Genomic DNA, 19,889 nt, shown 5'->3' on the forward strand with positions numbered 1-19,889 from the left:
GGACACACTCCTGTCAGGAGCTGCCTGGTTCACCCCTTGGCCAGGAGCTGCAGGAGGGGCCCGGATCATGGCTCGGCTGCAGAGCTCGGAGCCCAGGCTGGGCCCAGGAGTGAGGGGATGGGGGAGCTGGGGGTATAGTGGGGGTTGGAGCCGAGAGTTGATTGGAGATGGGGCTGTGCCACTGCCACTTGGTGGTGCGGGATCCCTCTGGCTTTTTTTTTTTGCTCTGCACCCCGTGTCCCGATATTTCATCTTTGACATCTGGTCACCCTAGCCTGATATGAAGGAGGATGTCTGGACCAAGGGGCCAGGGACTGGCCTTTGCTAGAGAAACCACTGTCAAGTTTTAGCCAATTAGAACAAGTCAGCAAATAAAAACAACCTCAGGTACCAGTAACTGCTACAGGTTGCAAATTCCTACATGTAGCAGTTTCTGGCACTACACCTGCGCAGCTCTGCTCCCCGACTCTTCTCGGGCTCCTGCTCTGTCCTTAGCTCTGCCCCACTCTTGCCCAGGCAGTTCCAGCTCAGATGGAGGATGGAACCCCCTGGCCTGGTGACTCCCTCATTACACTGCCTGGCCTGTCAGTGCAGCTAACTTGGAGCTTTGGCCTCTCCCCATTGTCCCTGGGGACTGTCAGTCTCAGGGTCCTGATTTCCCATTGATCCTTCCCCCTTCTACTGGTGCTGGGAACTAGCCAACCAACCCCCCCCCTCACACACACTAAGTTTTAGTAAAGGGCCAAGAGCCCCCTTACACAAGCCAGCCCCATGAGGGTCACTGATGTGCAGAGAAGGCAGCACAAGCTGGTCCCATGGTGTAATGGGCAGCACTCAGGACTCTGAATCCTGTAATTTGAGTTCAAATCTCAGTGGGACCTTGTGTTGGCTTGTGGCCATAGGCAGCAGGTTATATACATTTGCGGTGCTCGGGCTCCAGGAATATTCAGGGCTGGGGGCCTTGCTCCAGCAATATTTGGAGCTGGGTCTCTTCCCCTGGCCCTGGCACCCCTCCCCCTGCATGTCCCCCCTGCTGCGCTGCGTTCCTGCCTGACAAAAAGCAGTGTGCGCCTGTCCCCTGCCTGCCCCTGCTCCTGGAGTAGAGGGATTTGGGCAGAACTGCTGGCCCAGAGTCCTAGTGCCCGCCCTCCACTAATGGCAAGGCAGGCTGCACTGAGCCTCTCCAACGCCCTCAGCCCCAACCCTGATCCTCTGCCCCAGTCCTGAGCCCCCCCGCAGCATGAACCCCCCATCTTCAGCCCCACAGCCCTCACACCACACCCCAACCCTCTGCCTGAACCCCCTCCTGCATCATGAATCCCTCATCCTCAGGCCCTCAGCCCTGCACTCCCTCGTATCCCCAAACTCCCTCCCACAGGGTGCATCCCCTCCCCCTTCCCACACACTCCTTCCCACCTCCAAACTCCCTCCCAGAGCCTGCACCTCTCACCCCTTCCTACAACCCCACCCCCTGCCCCAGCCTGGAGCCTGCACCCAGCACCCAAACTCCATCCCAAAGCCTGCACCCTGCACCCCTCCTGCATCCTAATCCCCAGCCCAGGATCAGCACCCCAGACCTCCCCTCCAAACCCCTTCCCAGAGCCTTAGGCAGGTGGGGGTGGATTTTGGGGGGCAGAGTTGGGTGGCGGGTTCTGGGCACCACCAAAATTTCTACAAACTTGCCACCCATGCTTGTGGTAAAACCCCAGAGCTCAACTTCCCTGTCTCCAGCTGTGTAAGAGTGAATCTTTCCCCTCCTGCTGGGTGACTCACACCTCCTAGAGCCAGGTCTTTGGCTGGGATGGCCACAATGGGTTAGGGCTCTAGAACTTGCTACCCTGATAGCTGGGATTCTTGCTGCTGCACCTGATGTTCACAAGCTTGGCCCTTGTGCTTCCTACCACACGTTTCCTCTGGCCCACATGGCGCTTGAAGAAAGGAGTGCCAAGGCTGGGATTAATAGTCAGGGCTTGGCAGGAGGGAGGAAGAGTCCCAGGCTGGAGCCCCGCACACCTTTCCTCCTCCGCAGGGCCGGCCTTAGGATTTATGGTGCCCTAGGTGAGATTATTAAACTGGTGCCTCTGTGCCTGATCTGCTCTTAGCAACACAAACATAAGCTTATAGTATTGGAAAACTTGCCACATTCACATTATTAAAACCAGTTTAACTTAATTAAGCACACTGTAATGCTGATGGACTAGCACTAAAGAAGCAGCACTATAGAAAAAATTCTGATATGACAGAATGATGCAAATAATATATTTTTTTAAATTTATCAAAATTTTATTGGAAATTTATATGAAGAAGTATTGAAACAAAGATTTGTTTTTAATTAAAAGCAATCTTTCTGGCTTTTTTGGCTGCAAAATCAGTAATAATGTCATCATATGACAAAGACAAAGTCGTGTCTTGTTCGAGCGCAAGAATAGCAAGACCAGTCAAGCGTTCCTGACTCATTGTAGAGCGGAGGTAGTTTTTAATGAGCTTTAGTTTTGAGAAACTCCGTTCTCCTGATGCTACTGTTACAGGAATTGTCAGTAGAATACGAGTGGCAATGTACACATTAGGATACATGTCAACAAGTTTGTGGGTATGAATAAACTGTACAATGTCCATCACCGATTTTGCATGTGGCAACATTAATGACAGTGTACTCAATTCTTCGTACAGTTCAAGTCCATTTAAATCAAAACTATCACCGTGCTTCAGGAGGCTCTCTAGATTCTTGCACTTTGTCATTAGTTGCTCTTGTTTTCCTATTTTGTTGAATTTAGTTATGTCATACAAAAATCCAAACTGTTCATGGTGTACTTGCAAGGTATTTCATCAACAGCAGATACTGCTTTATCCATCACAACATTAAAAAATTCAACCTCAAATTTCTTTTCTGGATCGTCTATGGGCATGACCTGCTGTACAGATTCTTCACAAAGAAGTGTCCCTGGCCTTTTAAACTCATATTAACTATGTATTTACTTTATGAAAGTTGGAGAAAACATTGTGAAAACGTAAAACATTGGCTGCCCAACTTCTAGGCTAGCAAAAGTTATACTGACTCACAAGGAAAAAAAAAAGCAGGAGAATCTTAGTACAACATATGGTCACTCTATACCAGGGGTCGGCAACCTTTCAGAAGTGGTGTGCCAAGTTCACTGTAATTTAAGGTTTCTCGTGCCAGTGATACATTTTAATGTTTGTAGAAGGTTTCTCTCTATGTCTATATTATATAAATAAACTATTGTTATTATCTGAGGTCTTGGCCACCAGTCCTGCTCAGGCCACTGCCAGCTGAGTAAATGAAACCCCAAACCGGCAGCGGGCTGGTGGCTAGAACCCTAGACAAGGATCCCAGGCTCTGCTCAGCCCGCTGCTGGTCTGGGGTTCTGACCACCAACTCCTGCCAGCCAGGATCCCGCTGCCAACCCCCCCTCAGCCCGCTACCAGCCTGGGATTCTGCTCACCCAGGCTGGCAGGAGGCAGAGTGGCGCTGGCGGCTGAGCTCCTGACTGGCAAGAGGCCGGCAGCCGTAACCCCGGAGTAGCAGTAGGCTGAGTGCTGCTGGCACCCCAGACTGGCAGCAGACTGAGCCACTCAACCCCCCACCGGCCCTGCTCAGCCCGCCACCAGCCTGCTCAGCCCACCACCAGCCCACTCAGCCCACTGCCGTCTGAGTGAATGGAACCCCAGGCTGACAGCAGGTTGAGTGGTTCAACTGGCCTGCTCAGCCCACTGCCAGCCTGGGATTCCTTGGGGGTCCCCAGGCCAGCAGCAGGTGCTGAGTGGGCCCGATGGCTGGTATTCCAGCTGGCAATAGGGCAGCAGCCGGAATCCCAGAGCAGTGATGGGCTGAGCCACTCAGCCTGCTGCTGCATACCATCAAAAATCAGCTCACCTGCCACCTTTGACACGTGTGCCATAGGTTGCCGACCCCTGCTTTATACACTAGTAAGGAGATGAGCATATTACAGTTGTTGGAGGGCTCTTATCAGGAGTAACAGGCTATAAGAAAGTCAGTCAACATTTTTTATTTCTCTGATGAAAACTGGCCCACTCCCTGCCTCAAACCAAACCTCTCACTAGTAATTGTCAACAACTTGATTTTCTGTTTTTGGCTAAGATATTGATTTTTTTAAAAAAATATTGAAATTGGATTCAGGATTGTTAGCAAGAATTTTTGGCAAACAAAGTTGTTAAATGACAATCTAAATGGCAACGCAGTACTGCTTTCATGCTTGGCTCACCCCCAAAAGCTGCAGTAGAGGAGGAGATAGGTGGAAAACTGCAGGATCCCAAAATCCACCTCTTGGGGTGCAGAGTGGCAACAGAAGCAGCAAACCCTCAGGTCCAATCACACACCAATGGACACCACTACCAGCCTTATGGACCATGGTGAAGTTAGCACAGCATCTGATCTCATGGACGGGGCACCCATGGAGCCACAGCAGCTCATCCTGCCCTGTGCAGCTCCCCCCCAGATGAGATGGATCGCTGGCAGCTGCCAGCCTGGGGGAGAGGCGCTTCCCAGCTAGGGTGGCCAGATCCAGATGTCCTGATTTTATAGGGCCAGTCCCGATATTTGGGGCTTTGTCTTATATAGGCACCAATTACCCCCACCTAGAGTGACCAGACAGAAAGTGTGTAAACTCAGGACAGGGATGGGTGGGGGTGGGGGTGTAAAAGGAGCCTATATAAGAAAAAGACCCCAAAATTGGGACTGTCCCTATAAAATAGGGATATCTGCTCACCTTACCCCATCCTGATTTTTCACACATCTGGCTAACCCCAGCCAAACCCTGTGTGACATTCCAATTCTGGCTGCCTGCCCAGGAAGTGAGTTACTTTCACTTTCATTCCTCAGCAAGCAGCCAGCCTCCCTTCCCCCGCCCAGCACTTCACCCAACCTAGCCCTGACGGAGGGGAGGGAGGAGAGAGAGAGGGGTGCTCCTGGGGAGGAGGGAGAAAGGAGGGGGTGCTCCGTGGGGCAGGGGGGAGAAGAATGGATGTTATGGGAGACAACAAAGGATACTGGTTCCAGAGCCACAGCCTCACCTGACCTCAGCCGGGGGGAAAGAGTCACACTCACAGGTGAGCTCCTTTCCCAACCCTACTCCCTCCCCTTCCCAGAGACCCCAGCAGCCAATCCCATTCCTCAGACTGTGCTGCATTCGGCTCTCTCTAGGACCCAGCAGCCCTGCTTCTACACTGTCTGGGCTGCCTGCGGAGTGGTGCCCTCAGGCAGTGTGAGGCCCTACGCAGCTGCCTATTCTGCCTATGCCTAAGGATGGCCCTGCTCCTCCGGGCACCTAGAGCACAGGCAGGCCAGTTCTGTCCGCTGGATACCTCAGCAGAGTAGGTGAGTTCATGTAAATACAGTCTGGTCCCAAAGCCTCCCTCCAACCCTGGTCATCAGTAGCTGCCAGGGGAGAGCTCATTCACACCTCGCTTACAAATTATCATTTGAAATTCTAAGGTTGGCCAACACTGCCGAAGCCAATGCACCAACATTGTCAGCCAACACAACAGCTAGGTGAGGAAACCCGGCTTTGTCCAGACTTTCCAAACCTATTTTACTTTCTCAGGTACAAGTAGTTTTCATACGTTGTATCTGCTTTTAAAATGTGTGTTAACTTTTCAATTTCCATTCAAATTTGCAACCAATATCAACATTGGCAACACCTGACCACTGAGGGAGGGCATGTTGGGGAAATTCGGGGAAGGGGGTGCACAGCCCCCTGGCTGGGGGGCGTATAGGGAATGCCCAGTTTCACTGAATTGAGTCTTCTACTGCAGCACCTCAGTAGGTTACATTAGAGAGGAGATGCAGTGTCTAGGCAGTGGGATGCCTGTGCCTGTAAGAGCCCAGCCCTGGGAAGCCCATGCTGAGAGGTGCTGCCTGTGAGAGGGGAAATAAAAAAGCCCTCTGCTCCCCCAACCCATGTTTGCAAACACTGGAGTCTCAGCCCACCGGGATAACTGTTACCCCTCTGCCCCTGCCTGTGCCAGGGTTTAACCATCTGGCAGCGCCTCCCTCTGGGCTTAACTCCGGCTCCTTTCCCCCTCCCTGACTTTGCTCTTCAGTCCCTCTCCTAACTCTGCCTCCAGCTGCTTGACCCCCCGACCTGTCAATTTCCACCCCCTGCTCAGACCCTGGCCACCCCCTCCTCTGATTTGCCCCCCTTCGCCCCTTTTTAATCCCTGTAAAAAGTAGGGGGTGCTGAGTCCCAGTCTCTGGAGGGAGGGCTGGGCACCTGGCCCCTGCCTGCCCAGTGCTCAAAGTGCCCCATGATCTTGTGGATGTTTGCCGAGTGCTGCAGGGTCACCCGAAGGGAGAGAGAGACGCGGTTAGGAGGTGATGCAGCCAAGGGTGCCTCACCCAACACTGAGATGCAGCCACCTCTGGGGTGAGTTACACAAGTCAGCAAATGAATATGGAACAAGAAACGCACTGAAAGGACTGAGGCAGCTGCAGGAGGTGGAAAAAAACAGAAAAAGCAATATCCTTGGATCCCAGCCCTGCCCCTCCCCCATTCTACCCCCTAATCTCCACTCCCCTCTCACATTTGAGGGGAGAATCCAGGAGTCCTGGTCCCCAGCCTTGCCCACCCCCATATTTCGATATGGCTCCATCCAACAGCTGCCCCCACAATTGCAGGGCATTGCCATGGGGCACACCGGGGCCTGCCTGTTTGCACAGGATGGGCAATGCCAGTGCCCCAGGATGGGGAGAAACAATGCTAAGGGAGAAGCAGGCAGCAGACAGCTCCCATGACAGAGAAAGAAATGCTAGGGGGTGCTCTGCTGCAAGGAGTGAAGCGGGTTGGCAGGGAATGGGAGGATCTTCCCTCACAGCAGGTGCGTCTGTCTCCCTCCCAATTCCTCCCCAGCCCTACCCAGCCCAGGCAAATCCCGGCCCAGCTACCAGGGTTAAATTTGGCCTGGATTCCCCAGCTGCTGGGGTGGGACATGGGGCTGGGAAGCATGAGCCTCTACTCCCCCTTCCCCAGACACAGTTGCATGGGCACAGACCAAAGGAGTCTGCAGCACTGCTGCCTAGAGGAAACTGAGGCACCAGCCACTGACAGACACATCATGGCTCTCCTCATCCTCATCCTTTTTTCCATATACAACCTGGCCACGGGAGCGGGGGGGGGGGGTAAACTCAGGGCAGTTGCATAGTTAACCTGTGGAACTCCTTGCAAGAAGATGTTGTGAAGGCCAAGACTATAACAGGGTTCAAAAAAGAACTAGATAAGTTTATGGTGGATAGATCCATCAAGGGCTCTTAGCCAGGGTGGGCAGGGATGGTGCCTGTAGCCTCTGTTTGCCAGAAACTGGGAATGGGCAGTAGGGGATGGATCACTTGATGATTTCCTGCTCTGTTCATTCCCTCTGGGGAACCTGGCACTGGCCACTGTCAGAAGACAGGAGGATACTGGGCTAGATGGACTTTGAGTCTGAACCAGTCTGGCCGTTCTTATGTCTTCCTTGGCGCAGCAGTGACACCAAGTGGCCAATCAGGGTAACACACAGAGTATGTATCCCTTGGAGCAGCAGTGACACCTCGTGGTCATTAAAAGTAATGCACAGAAGGTGTTTCCCTTGATACAGCAGTGACACCCACTGGTCAGATGGCATAATGCACAGCATGTGTCTGCGCTCTACGAGCAGTGACACCCACGGACCAGTCACGGTAAGGCACAGAGTGTGTTTCCCACCAATCTGGGTAAGGCACAGAGCATGTTTCCCATGGAGCAGCAGTGACACCCAGTGACCAGCAAGGGTGTCATCAGACTCTTCTCCTTTAGTGGGGGACTGAGATGGGCTAGACAAAAAAAACTGGGGGGCTGTGCCCCCCATCACCTGACCCCACCCTTCACGGGGGTCATGCCTCTGTTCCTTCTCAGTTAAAGGCCAGGCTCATCTCCTCTACCCCCGGCTAGGGTTTATAGCAATACAAACTTTATTAAAATAAAATAGTAAACAGGGTTTACTTTAAATATTCTAAATCTGTCCAAATTTTATTACTGAATCCAAAGTTCTCTTAAAGATCCCATCAGTAACCAAAACCTAAATGAAAAATTGAAACCAAAAACAAGGCTTAATTTAAAACCCAAACATTAAGAAAAAACTTTGTAAAAATAAAAACTAACAAATGCTGTAAATTAATAATTTCAACATTTTATCAAAAAATGTGCTACAGCAGAATGATAAAATAACATCAAATAAATAAGCATGACCACTAAAACCTCCTATAAAGGAATTGAATCCTTGAATACTGGTCAAATCTGTATAAGATATGCAGAACTATGTCAAAACTGGTGTTGCAGATCAGCCATTCGAATCCAGCAAATATCAATTAAATGTTCCATTCCAACTAAAAAAACCGAAACAACCCAATAAACCAAAATTGTCACAGCCTGAAACAAACCTACACAGAAGGAAAATTAAACCTGTACCAACATTGGAACAAACGATGTAAATTTCTAATTCTAACTTCTTGTTTCTCTCAGGAGAAAGGTGTTTTGCACCCCAGTAACCAGGCTGTCACTGCAGCTTTCCTTTCACTAAATAAGATTTTTACCAAATATAAATTGCCCTCCAGTTTCTCTAAGAGAAATTGAAATTGTATCTTTGCACTAATATCCCAAATGTGCAAGTCCATCCCCTCAGAGCAGCCCCACACCCTGAGGCCAGGGGAGAATCCCAACTGGTTTGTGCATTTGTAACCCTGGGGCCTGAAACTGATGAGAGAAAGGGAAGTGAGCCATCTTGGAGCTTTCCGATACCACCTGCGGGGAGCACAGGGATTTGACTGAGTGACATCCTGGCTAATTTTCACCTTGTTCTCCGCCAGCAAGCTCCACTGGAGAGCTCGGGAGTGACTTGACCATGGCAGCACCCTATTTACATATTAAAAGCTGGCATTTTGGGGCCAATGGGGTGAAATGTGAGTACTTTTGGGGTTGGGACCCACATGAGAAGGGATGTGGACAAATTGGAGAGAGTCCAGAAGAGGGCAATAAAAATGATTAGGGGACTGAGACACATGACTTACAAGAACCTACAGGCCATATCTTGTATGTTAAGCTAAGACAAAGTTCGCATATCTATATTGTAACCTTTTACGCAGAGAGGAAAATCGACCTTTATCGTGTTACTTAAATAGATAAGTACCCATGCCTGTCCAAGACCTTTACCTAGACCAATTGACAATGGAGAATGGCATAGGGTTTTTTTCAGTGTTGTACCCACAGATTTAACAGGTATACTACAAGGTAACTTATGTGCATATGTACATGTCATCAACAAGCACAAACATACTAGCCTATGAAGTTAACCTACCCTAATGTTTTGTGGGTGAGGAATGAAATTTGGGCATAGGAGGAAGGATTTCCGGCCCTTGTGCCCTATAAAAGAGGTAAGCCACCTCGCTAGAGCACTTTGCTCTATCATTGTGACTTACTTCCAACACTCTCTGGGCTGGCCCACACTACGGGGGGAAATAGATCTTAGATACGCAACTTCAGCTACGTGAATAACGTAGCTGAAGTCGAATATCTAAGATCGGATTACTCACCCGTCCTCACCATGCGGGATCGATGTTTGCGGCTCTCCCTGTCGATTCCACAACTCCGTTGGGGTTGATGGAGTTCCGGAATCGATATAAGCGAGCTCGGGGATCGATATATCGCGTCTAGATGAGATGCGATATATCGATCCCCGAGCAATCGACTTTAACACGCCGATACGGCGGGTAGTCTGGATGTAGCCTCTCTCTATGTACTATAAGTAGGCTGTACTTGTTCTTAAACTTTAAGTTTCAAAGGAACTAGGCTAAGTTCGGTTTCCCTAAGTTTTTAGTCTTTGTTTATTAGGTTTTGATTTTAAGTTTAACATATTCATGTAAACCCTAAGTAACACTAGCTTTTTCTAAGCACTGCATCTTTCACTTAAGAATTGAGAAACCTGAACTGCAAGGCTGGTCCTGTGTCTCTTACCACCAGGTTATCAAGGAAGGCTTTGAGTATATTAACCAAAATTTTGTTGCATATAATGCCATATGTATCTTTTGAATAGCAGTAATGCAAATGTAACTTTGTAAGTCAATTAAATTAAATAACATGTAAGCTAATCAATTAAATTTTCATCAAATTATCCAAATTAATATTATTAGTACACCCTACATCAGGCTACATGGGACAGAGAGTTGGAGTGCAGAGGGATGAAGGCACTGGTTCCAGGGGTGCCGACTCTGAGGTGGGGTTAGAATGAGACATTCAGGGTGCAGTAGAGGATTCAGGGTTAGGATAGAGAATTGGGCTGTGAATGCTCTGGAATGAGGCCAAGAAAAAGAAAACTGAGATGCAAGAGAGAAATCAAGCTAGAGCAAAAACCAGAGAAGAAATGTACGATTTGAGCTGCAGAGGGAAAAAAAAACCTCCCTGTCCCCTCTCACCAAAGCATCTAAGAACCAGATGAGAGATATCTCTCCCCCACTGCAACAACAATTCCAGTTGACCTGGACTGAGAAAGAAAATCTTCTCCTTTGCCACACTAGCATACCTGGACTGAATCATGAACACCTCATCCCTTGCCTCCCGCCTGCCTCCAATCTGGTGTTCCTGGCGTGGGATATGGGAGGGGCTCCTCTCTTCTCCATTTGGGACATGGCGGGATGAGAGAAGTGACAGGGCTTTACGGGAAATAATTATTTGCCTGATTCATGTGCAAGTCCTAGTCCTTGTTAACCCAAACAAATGGTTTATCCTGCATGCTGATGCCAGTTTGGAGGGTCTGGGAGCAGTCCCATACCAGGAAGTGGAAGGAAATGTAAATCTGTAGGCTTTACCAGCTGAGGACAGTCTGATAGCGAAACTCACTATCCCATCCACCAGCAGCAGTTCTTGGTCTTGAAATGCGCCATCACTGAGAAATTTCGAGACTACTTGTGTGGTGCTCAGTTTCAGGTGTGGACAGAGAACAATCCACTGACTTATGTGTTAACAAGGGCAAAGCTGGATGCTGCAAAGCAGAGATGGGTGGCTACTTTTGCTAGCCATAACTTTGCATTCAATACCAATGAGTTGGTATAATAGGGAATGTGATTTATCAGGACAACCAATTCTTGGCTAGGGGGAGAATGTCAGCAGGGTAAGAATGAACTCTACCCTGCCATCTGTTGGTGATCTGTTGTAAAGGCCTTTTGAGGCTGATGTCATTTGCATGGTTCCACCCACCCCGGATTGCATGATGGAAGTGCTTGTCCAAAGGGTCATTTCAGCTGCTGTGGGATCCCCAGTCTCTTTCTTATTAGGGCAGGGGTAATAAAGTGCAGGTATTCCAGTGATATGAATCAAAGACAGTAGAACGGAACTTAGCAGTTCATGATTTTGGGACTCACTCGAACCTATATAAAACTCGTTAGGCAAGGGACATGGGTTCCAAAGGATAGTGAAATAAAAGAGATTGAAAAAGAATATTTGTACTTAGTGCAATGGATCTCTTATGAAAAGTTGAAATACACTTTTTATGTACTTTGTACTTCTTTAGTTTAAAAAGAAAGCTTTTTATAGTTTGAATACATATTTGGCTCTATGCCACAAATGTAAAATTGTTAATAGTTAAATGCAACTTTTAGAGAAGCGTAAGTTGCTGAGTTTTGATCTTCTTTCCATACTGAAAGTTGTAAACAACCTCGAAGTGGGGGACAAACGTTATTTTCCACTCAGACAGCAAGAAAATTTAGCAGATTGGACTCTGGGAAATCAGATGTGGGACACAGCTTTTGTGACACACAAACGACCTCTGAAACCAGATTCTTAGTCACAGGTCAGCAGGTGGGTTTATGCAAATACTGGACTCTGGGACCAGAGCTGGGAGGGGGGTGTCACAATTTTTGTGGCACAAGCACCACCTCTGCAACCAACCTTTGCTACCTCACTTCCTAACACCACACACACAGAGCAGCCTTTTACTTCTCAGAACCACAACATATCCTGAAAGAGATCAAACAGCATAAGCTTAAGGCAAACGACTGAAGTACTAACAACAACTCAAAGAGATTCAAAAACACTTCTGTCTTTACACACCAGGGACAGCAGGAAGGAAACCAGCAGGAACAAGCACGGGCCAGCAAGAATCAAACAAACATCCATCCCTACCTCCCATGAGCTTTGGGCCTTTGGAACCCAGACCCCTTAATGGTGACTACTTTTCAGGCAAGGGTGAAGCTCTCAGGCCTCAAATGCCAGGTACAGTTACTCTCTCCTTGATCCAAAATGAACAGGAAAATACACTGCATTACTCCTGCCCCAATAACAAAGAGATTGGGGATCCCACAGCAGCTGAAATGACCCTCTGGACAAGCACTCCCATCATGCAATCCGGGGTGGGTGGAACCATGCAAATGACATCAGCCTCAAAAGGCCTTTACAACAGATCATCAACAGATGGCAGGGTAGAGTTCATAGCGACCCTGCTTAAGCTAGATTGTGGCAAAGATTCAAAAACACTGAACGTTCAAACTCACCAAACGTGGGTCAATCCATCCTCATCGTCATATCTGCTCGTTATACTCCACACCTGAACATAGCCCTCACATGGACAACACACCCTCCCAATTCAGTGTCTGTACGTTAACCTTTTACCCACAGTCGAGGTTATTGCAGATTAGGTATTCCTTATGCCACCCGATCTTAAACCGAACTTTGCACCCTCTGGGTAATCTGTACGTTGTTCCCTGATCACCAGAAACTTTTGCGCCTAAACGCTGTACCGTACACTTCTTTTTTTCTTTCAACGTCATCTTTATAAAATGTTGACATTTGTTTGAGATCCCGGCTCCTGCTCCTTTGCAAGGTGTGTGCGTTTGCTCCGGGTTTTAGTCTGCTAAGACAGCGAGGGGGGCCGATTGAGCCAGAGGTGCTTGCCTGCTGCAGACACGGATCCAAGGCTGAACCTCGTCCCCCACCAGCTGAAGGCTTAACTGAAAACAGTTTAAGAACTGCTCCCGTCTCCGGCACTCAGCTACCCAGCTCCCAGTGAGATCTAAACCCCAAATAGATCCCTTTTACCCTGTAGGCACTGTAAAATCCTGTGACCAGGGCAGCTGCCTTGCAGCCTGCGAATCTGCCTGCCAGCGCGCGAGCTCGTAAGGCACTAATCTGGATAGTGCCAGCTGGGTGGCAGGGCTGTGAAGAGCCTGCAGAGTGGCACAGTGGAAGCGTACTGGGCCCGTAACCCAGAGGTCAATGGATTGAAACCATCCTCTGCTATATGTGTGCTCATTTCTTTTCCCTCTGGGCCTTCCAGCAAGGTGGTGACCAGCAGAGCTGCAAGAGGTGGCTGAGGCGGCGGCCTGCCAGGGAGCTCCCTAGCACCTCTGGCTGCCTGGGCTGAAGGCAAGAGGGAGGTGCGGGTGTGGCGAGGGCCTCCTGTCCCAGAATGAGGCTGCAGTGCTTCCTGGTCCCCTTTTCCCACCCACCCCGGCGGGCTGTGGGAGAACACGAGGGAGACTCTCGGGGCACTGGGCAGCGCCGTGTGGCTGTCAGGGGAAAGAACCGAGGCTACCAACTCGACCTGCCATTGGCTCACGTGGCTCTTCGCGCTGACAGCGGGGGCGGGCCAGGCTGCGCACGTGACTCAGGCTTGGGCAGCATGGCCGCTCTTTCCTGACGAGGCATGAGGCAGGCCAAGAGCTTTGCACAGCCTACAGGGAAGTGGGAGGGAGGCGTCTTCAAGCCGGTGTGTCTCATCCGCTTCTCCCTTGCCACTTGGGTGGAGGCAGGAAGGGAGCAAAATGTTCCCGGCTGCAAGTTTTTGTGCTCGGCCTCGAGGATTAAGCCTGAGCCTCCGGCACGGCTGCTGGGAGATGGGTTTCTGAATGGCATCCAATACGCTCTTTGGGCCACCAGCTGAAAGCATTGAGGCCAAGAGGCAGCAAAATGGGACTTCTGAGGCTCCCCACAGGCCTCAGGGAAGCAGCACGGGCTTATCACCATCCCCGGGTGGGCTCGAGCCACCATCCTTTCAGTTAACAGCCAAACGCGCTGACCCATTGCGTCACAGAGACACAGACAGGCAAGGCTGTATGGAGCCCAAAAGTTGGGAATCAGCTCAGGGTATGCTCTAGCATATGCATGCAGGTCTTAGACAAGCCACAGCAAGGAACTGGACTGGTATGCAGTGAAAGTTCTGTGGGAAGGAACCAAAAAGAGCACTGGGGCTGCAGTACAGCGCTTGCACATACTTTCTTTGGCCTGTTTTGCTGGAAGAGTTAGCAGGGTGAAATTCTTAGTCACAGGTCAGCAGGTGGGTTTATGCAAATACTGGACTCTGGGACCAGAGCTGGGAGGGAGGTGTCACAATTTTTGTGGCACATGCACGACCTCTGCAACCAACCTTTGCTACCTCACTCCATAACACAACACCACACACAGCAGCCTATTACCTCTCAGAACCAAAACATACCCTGAAAGAGATGGAATGGCATAACCCTAACCCTAAGGCAGTGGGGCTCCTCATGTTTGTGTGTTCCACAGTTTGATTTCACCCATCAGGTATCAAGTGTGAACTTCTCAGGCACTAGAATAGCGTTAACATGGAGCCACAGACATTCTTCTTGGGCATCCTGACTCTATCTTGCCACCCAGATGTTGAAGCAGCTGGGATTCTTTTCATACGCTTAGAAGGCATACTGTTTCCATGAAGTCCAAGCAGCATCAGGGGTGGGGACAACAGTTTCTTCCTGACAGGGATTTTTATTCCTTTCCCCCAGAGCTCAAGCTGATGGGGGCAAGTGTTTGTGCATGTCTCTGCCTCCTCGTGGGTGTGTGAGGGGGAGCAATCAACCAGGTCTTTTGTCCATGGATGATCCACAGTGGCTTGTCTCATGTCTCAGTCAGAGCCTTCTCTTGTTGGAAAGGAGATGATGCCTTTTCTGGTAAACTAGCATTTCACACTTGGTAATGCTTCTCTCCTGACTGGTGACAGGGTCGCGGCAAGGGGGTTTACAGCTGTAGTGCAATGCTTATGGATCACCTTACAACATGGGCTACGACTATTATAGGTGAAAATAATGCATGCAGCAACTCACGAGCTTGTCATAAAATCTAAACAGTAAACACATTTTTATGAATCTAATGCCTGTTTTAACAGCACTAACAAACAGGTGAGCAAAACTAGTTTCCAGCCACGCATTTGTCACTTTTCAATAAGGCCTAGGGGCCTTGGCATGAGCTGGCACCTGGTCTGCAAGTGTCAGAAGAGGATCTTCCCTCTCTTATCCCCAGGCGTCTGTACTGGGAGCAGTACTGTTCAACTTATTCATAAATGATCTGGGGAAAGGGGTAAACAGTGAGGTGGCAAAATTTGCAGATGATACAAAATTGCTCAGGATAGTTAAGTCCCAGGCAGCCTGTGAAGAGCCACAAAGAGATCTCACAAAACTGGGTGACGGGATAACCAAATGGCAGATGAACATCAGTGCTGTTAAGTGCAAAGTAATGCACATTGGAAAACATAATCCCAACTATCCCTATAAAACAATGGGGTCTAAATTAGCTGTTACCACTTGAGAAAGAGATCTGGGAGTCATTGTGGATACTTCTCTGAAAACATCCACTCAATGTGCAGCGGAGTGTTGGGAATCATTAAGAAAGGGATAGTTAAGATGACAGAAACTATCATATTGCTCAATATCAATCCATGGTATGCCCACATCTTGAATACTGCGTGCTGATGCCGTCGCCCCAATCTCAAAAAAGATCTATTGGCATGGGAAAGATTCAGAAAAGGACAACAAAGATGATGAGGGGATATGGACCAGTTTCCTTCTAAGAAGAGATTCATAAGATTGGGACTTTTCATCTTGGAAAAGAGACGATTAAAGAGGGATATAACGGAGGTCTATAAAACCATGACCAGTGTGGAGAAAGTAAATAAGGAAGAGTTATTTACTCCTTCTCATAACACACGAACTAGGGGGTCACCAAATGAAATTAATAGGCAGCAGCTTTAAAACAAACAAAAGGAAGTATTTCTTCAGGCACCACACAGTCAACCTGTGGAACTCTTTCCCAGAGGATGTCGTGAAGGCCAAGACTATAACAGGCTTCAAAAAAGCACTAGATAAATTCATGGACAATAGGTCCATCTGTGGCGCTTCACCAGCGGTATCACTAGCTAACCCCAGTTTGCCAGAAGCTGGGCATGGGCTACAGGGGATGGAGCACTTGATGATTCCCTGTTCTGGTCATTCCCTCTGGGGCACCTGGCATTGGCCGCTGTCAGAAGACAGGATACTGGGCTAGGTCTTTAACTTTGATGGCTAGCTGGTAAGATGGTAAATCAGACAGAACCCCTTTAACAAACCTCTTCATTTCCTTGTTATTGCCTGGCTTCTTTATTTATTCCCTTTTCCTTATTTCCCAGCAGACTGACTAGACACCAAATTTGTGTGCTAGCAGAGGGACCTGACGAGCTCCTTCTTTTCAGCAGCATTGAACATGCCAGGGCACAGTCAGATTCTGGATGCTCATCTGAACGTAACGCCTAGCGCTCAGCTTTATTTCTGTTTCTTAGCTCTTTTGGGCCATCGATCTTTGATCTGACACGTAGGATCCCTGCATTAGGAGAGATGGCTAATTCATGAGACCATAAACCTTGGAAATCAATTGAAACCTGAAGTCCATAGAAGACCCAGAAAGGCCCTTGGTGAGTGGAGTACAAGCTGAGGAAGAGTTCCCTGCATAGCTTACCTCTCCATTCTCGTTTTCCTGTCCTGAGCGCAAAAGCCGGGAAGCAGCTCCGGGTAGGGAGGGGATACCAGCATCTGTGTGCAGTGGTTAGACAGGAAACAGCAAGGAACTGGACTGGTATGGAGTGAAACTGTAAGCGTCTTCTGTATGCCTGATGACTGCATGTTTGAGAGAGTTATGTGGGAAGTGGAGGCTTTGAGTGGGCTTTCAGAGGAAATGTAACGGAAAGACAGCAGAAAGTGGAATCCCAGGTTTTTAAACAATGCTCCAATAACACACCAAAAAGCTCAGATCTAGTTACTCATTCCAAATTAGAATAAAGTTACAGCAAGATTTCATCATAAATGAAGTCAAACCCTAAAGATTTCAGAACACAACTGCTATAAGGAGCCTCCAGCGAAGCAAGACGAAGTGAATCTTGTCACAGAGAAACCCAGTTCAACTATTTCTCTTTTTTTAAGCAGCATAATCTTCCCAAACAGAAGGGCACTCTTCCTGGAGAAGGGTCCTGGAGAGGGTTTTCCTCATTGGTGCAGGCCATCCACCTCCCCGAAAGGCGGGAGCTAGGTCGACGAAAGAATTCTTCCCACCAAGGCGTGGACTGACGTAGCCACGCCAATTTACGTTCCCCGTGCAGACCAGGCCCGAGGGTTGGTGCGTCCTGAACAGTGAAGTCAAAACAGCTCCGTCTGTCAGGGGTGCGCAAAAGGGAAACCCGCTCCTGGGCGACGCGGCCACGTCGCCCTAACCCCCAGTGTAGCTAAGGGCATACAGGGAGGCAGTGGGCCTAAAGCGACGGAAAGACCTCCTCCAGCACAGGGTTGTGACAGCCTAGTCTCCATAGCACAGACAGGGTGGCCACCAAGAGATAGGAACAGACAGGAAAAGCCAAATCGGCGCCAGGGCAGGGGGCGAGGCTGCCTGTTGGACGAGGGGACCGGGTGGGACAGGCGTTTTGGACAGGCCGTCCTCCTGTCAAAGGAGGAAGAGCCCAAGAAGGAGGGCCGGGCAAGAAGCTACAAGCAGGGAAAGAAGCAGAGCAGGCAGGCAGGCAGCTCCCCTTAGAGCAAAAGAAGGCATTGGTCCAAGCCCCACCAAAAGCAGACTAGAGAGCAGATCAGCTGCAAAAAACCAGGGAAGATCAAGAAAGCACAGAGCCTTGTAAGCCGTTTCAGAGCTGAGCTTTACTTTTTCTCTGTTAGCTCCATCATCGGGGGAATGAGAAAGATGCCGAGAACGACAGGGCCTGCAAAAAGAGCAATCACACAGACACAGGAAAAAAACTGCTTTGGTCAAAACCAACCACACGTTGTACTAAGCATACCCAGCCCTCTGACCAGCACTCCCCAAAACTTTTGTTTGTTTTTTCAACTGATTGCCAGGGGAGAGCACCAACGCAGTCCCACACTACCCCAAATTATGCAGTCAAGTTTCCCACATTTGGGGAAATTGCAAGAATCAGCACACCTACAGTGCTATGGATGAGTCTCACCCTGGGAAAACCACCTTTATGATCATGGTATCTCCCCTGCCAAATAAGTATGAGCTCCTACTTCCCAGCCACCACCCGTCCTCACTCTCCTCAGACTTATAATACACAGGGCGGACTGCCGCACCCCGACCTTGCCCACACCGGCCCCCACTGCCGACAGCTGTCCCGCTGCATCCCCGAGACCCCTCCCTTCTCCACACCGAGCTCCCGGTGCCAAAGTCGGGCCCTGCTGGGCAGCCTGCCTCCGCTCCCACAATGCTCTGCTCGCACACAGATCTGCATACATGCTCACGCGGCTCCGCCCCTCTGCTCGGGCCCCTCCCCCTGCCTGCCCGGGCCAGGGCTCTTGCGTGCCCTGTAGTTGTAGCCAGGTCCCGTCCCAGGCATCCAGGCTATCAGAGAGACGACATGGACCACCTGCTGCTGGGGAAAGAGTGCAGCTTGCATTTTGCTGGGTACGTCCACACTACCGCTTAAAATCGATATTAGTAAAATCGATTTTATAAAACAGGTTTTATAAAATTGATTTTACGCGTCCACACTAGGGCACATTAATTCGGTGGTGTGCGTCCATGGTCCCAGGGTACCATCAATTTCCGGAGCGTGCACTCTGGGTAGCTCAGTAAAAGAATGGGACCAATAACTTCGATTTCCGTCCACACTAACCCTAAATTGATTTAGTAATATCGATTTTAGGGTTACTCCTTTCGTTTAGCTGGAGTACAGAAATCGATTTTAAGACCCCTTAAAATCGATTTTAAGTGCCTTGTAGTGTGGACGGTTACAGCATTAAATCGATTTAACGCTGTTTAAATCTATTTAACGCTTTAGTGTGGACCTGGCCTCTCTCTCTCTCCCCACCGGAAGTTGGTCCAATACAAGAATGACCTCCCCTGCCTTGTCTCACGTCAGTTTCTCTTCAGTGCAGAAGGTCGGGTGTTGTCAGCCACTCTCCAGAAACTGGAAGGCCACTCCATCCCTTTTGTTACCTGCCAAGTAAGGCTGAGTGCACTGGCAGGCAGCATCATTTGAAGAAGTGGAAGATTGGACAAATGACCAGGGAGGAGTATAAAAATATTGCTCAGGCAGGCAGGAGTGAAATCAAGAAGGGCAACTCACGCTTGGAGTTGCAGCTAGCAAGAGATGTTAAGAGTAACAACAAGAAGGGTTTCTTCAGGTATGTTAGCAACAAGAAGAAAGTCAAGGAAAGTGTGGGCCCCTTACTGAATGAGGGAGGCAACCTAGTGCCAGAGGATGTGGAAAAAGCTAACGTACTCGATGCTTCCCCCCGCACCCCCGTCTTCACGAACAAAATCAGCTCCCAGACTGCTGCACTGGGCAGCACAGCATGGAGAGGAGGTGACCAGCCCCCTGTGGAGAAAAAAAGTGGTTCGACACTATTTAGAAAAGCTGGACGAGCACAAATCCATGCGGCTGCATGCACTGCATCTGAGGGTGCTAAAGGAGTTGGCAGGTGTAATTGCAGGGCCACTGGCTATTATCTTTGAAAAGTCATGGTGGTCAGGGGAGGTCCCAGATGACTGGAAAAAGGCTAATGTAGTGCCTATCTTTAAAAAAAGGAAGAAAGAAGAAGGATCCGGGGAACTACAGGCCAGTCAGCCTCACATCAGTCCCTGGAA

The 19,889-nt window shown here is 49.4% G+C and overlaps 1 long non-coding RNA gene, 2 other non-coding genes and 1 pseudogene across 3 annotated transcripts in view; 2 read left to right on the forward strand and 2 right to left on the reverse strand.

The window, feature by feature from the left end:
- LOC127057005 (zinc finger protein 420-like) overlaps window positions 1-19,889 on the forward strand; it is a 482,458-nt pseudogene that overhangs the window by 201,442 nt on the left and 261,127 nt on the right.
- The window catches only part of LOC127057104 (uncharacterized), a 185,510-nt gene that overhangs the window by 155,472 nt on the left and 10,149 nt on the right, over window positions 1-19,889 (reverse strand). The window lies entirely within an intron of this gene.
- On the forward strand, window positions 810-881 carry TRNAQ-CUG (transfer RNA glutamine (anticodon CUG)). Its single transcript has one exon. It is a non-coding gene; the product is annotated as a tRNA-Gln (tRNA).
- LOC127057342 (U1 spliceosomal RNA) lies at window positions 18,137-18,300 on the reverse strand. Its single transcript, XR_007776072.1, has one exon. It is a non-coding gene; the product is annotated as a U1 spliceosomal RNA (small nuclear RNA).

Source organism: Gopherus flavomarginatus, chromosome 8 (assembly GCF_025201925.1).
Source record: "Gopherus flavomarginatus isolate rGopFla2 chromosome 8, rGopFla2.mat.asm, whole genome shotgun sequence".
Classification (NCBI taxonomy): Eukaryota; Metazoa; Chordata; order Testudines; family Testudinidae; genus Gopherus; species Gopherus flavomarginatus.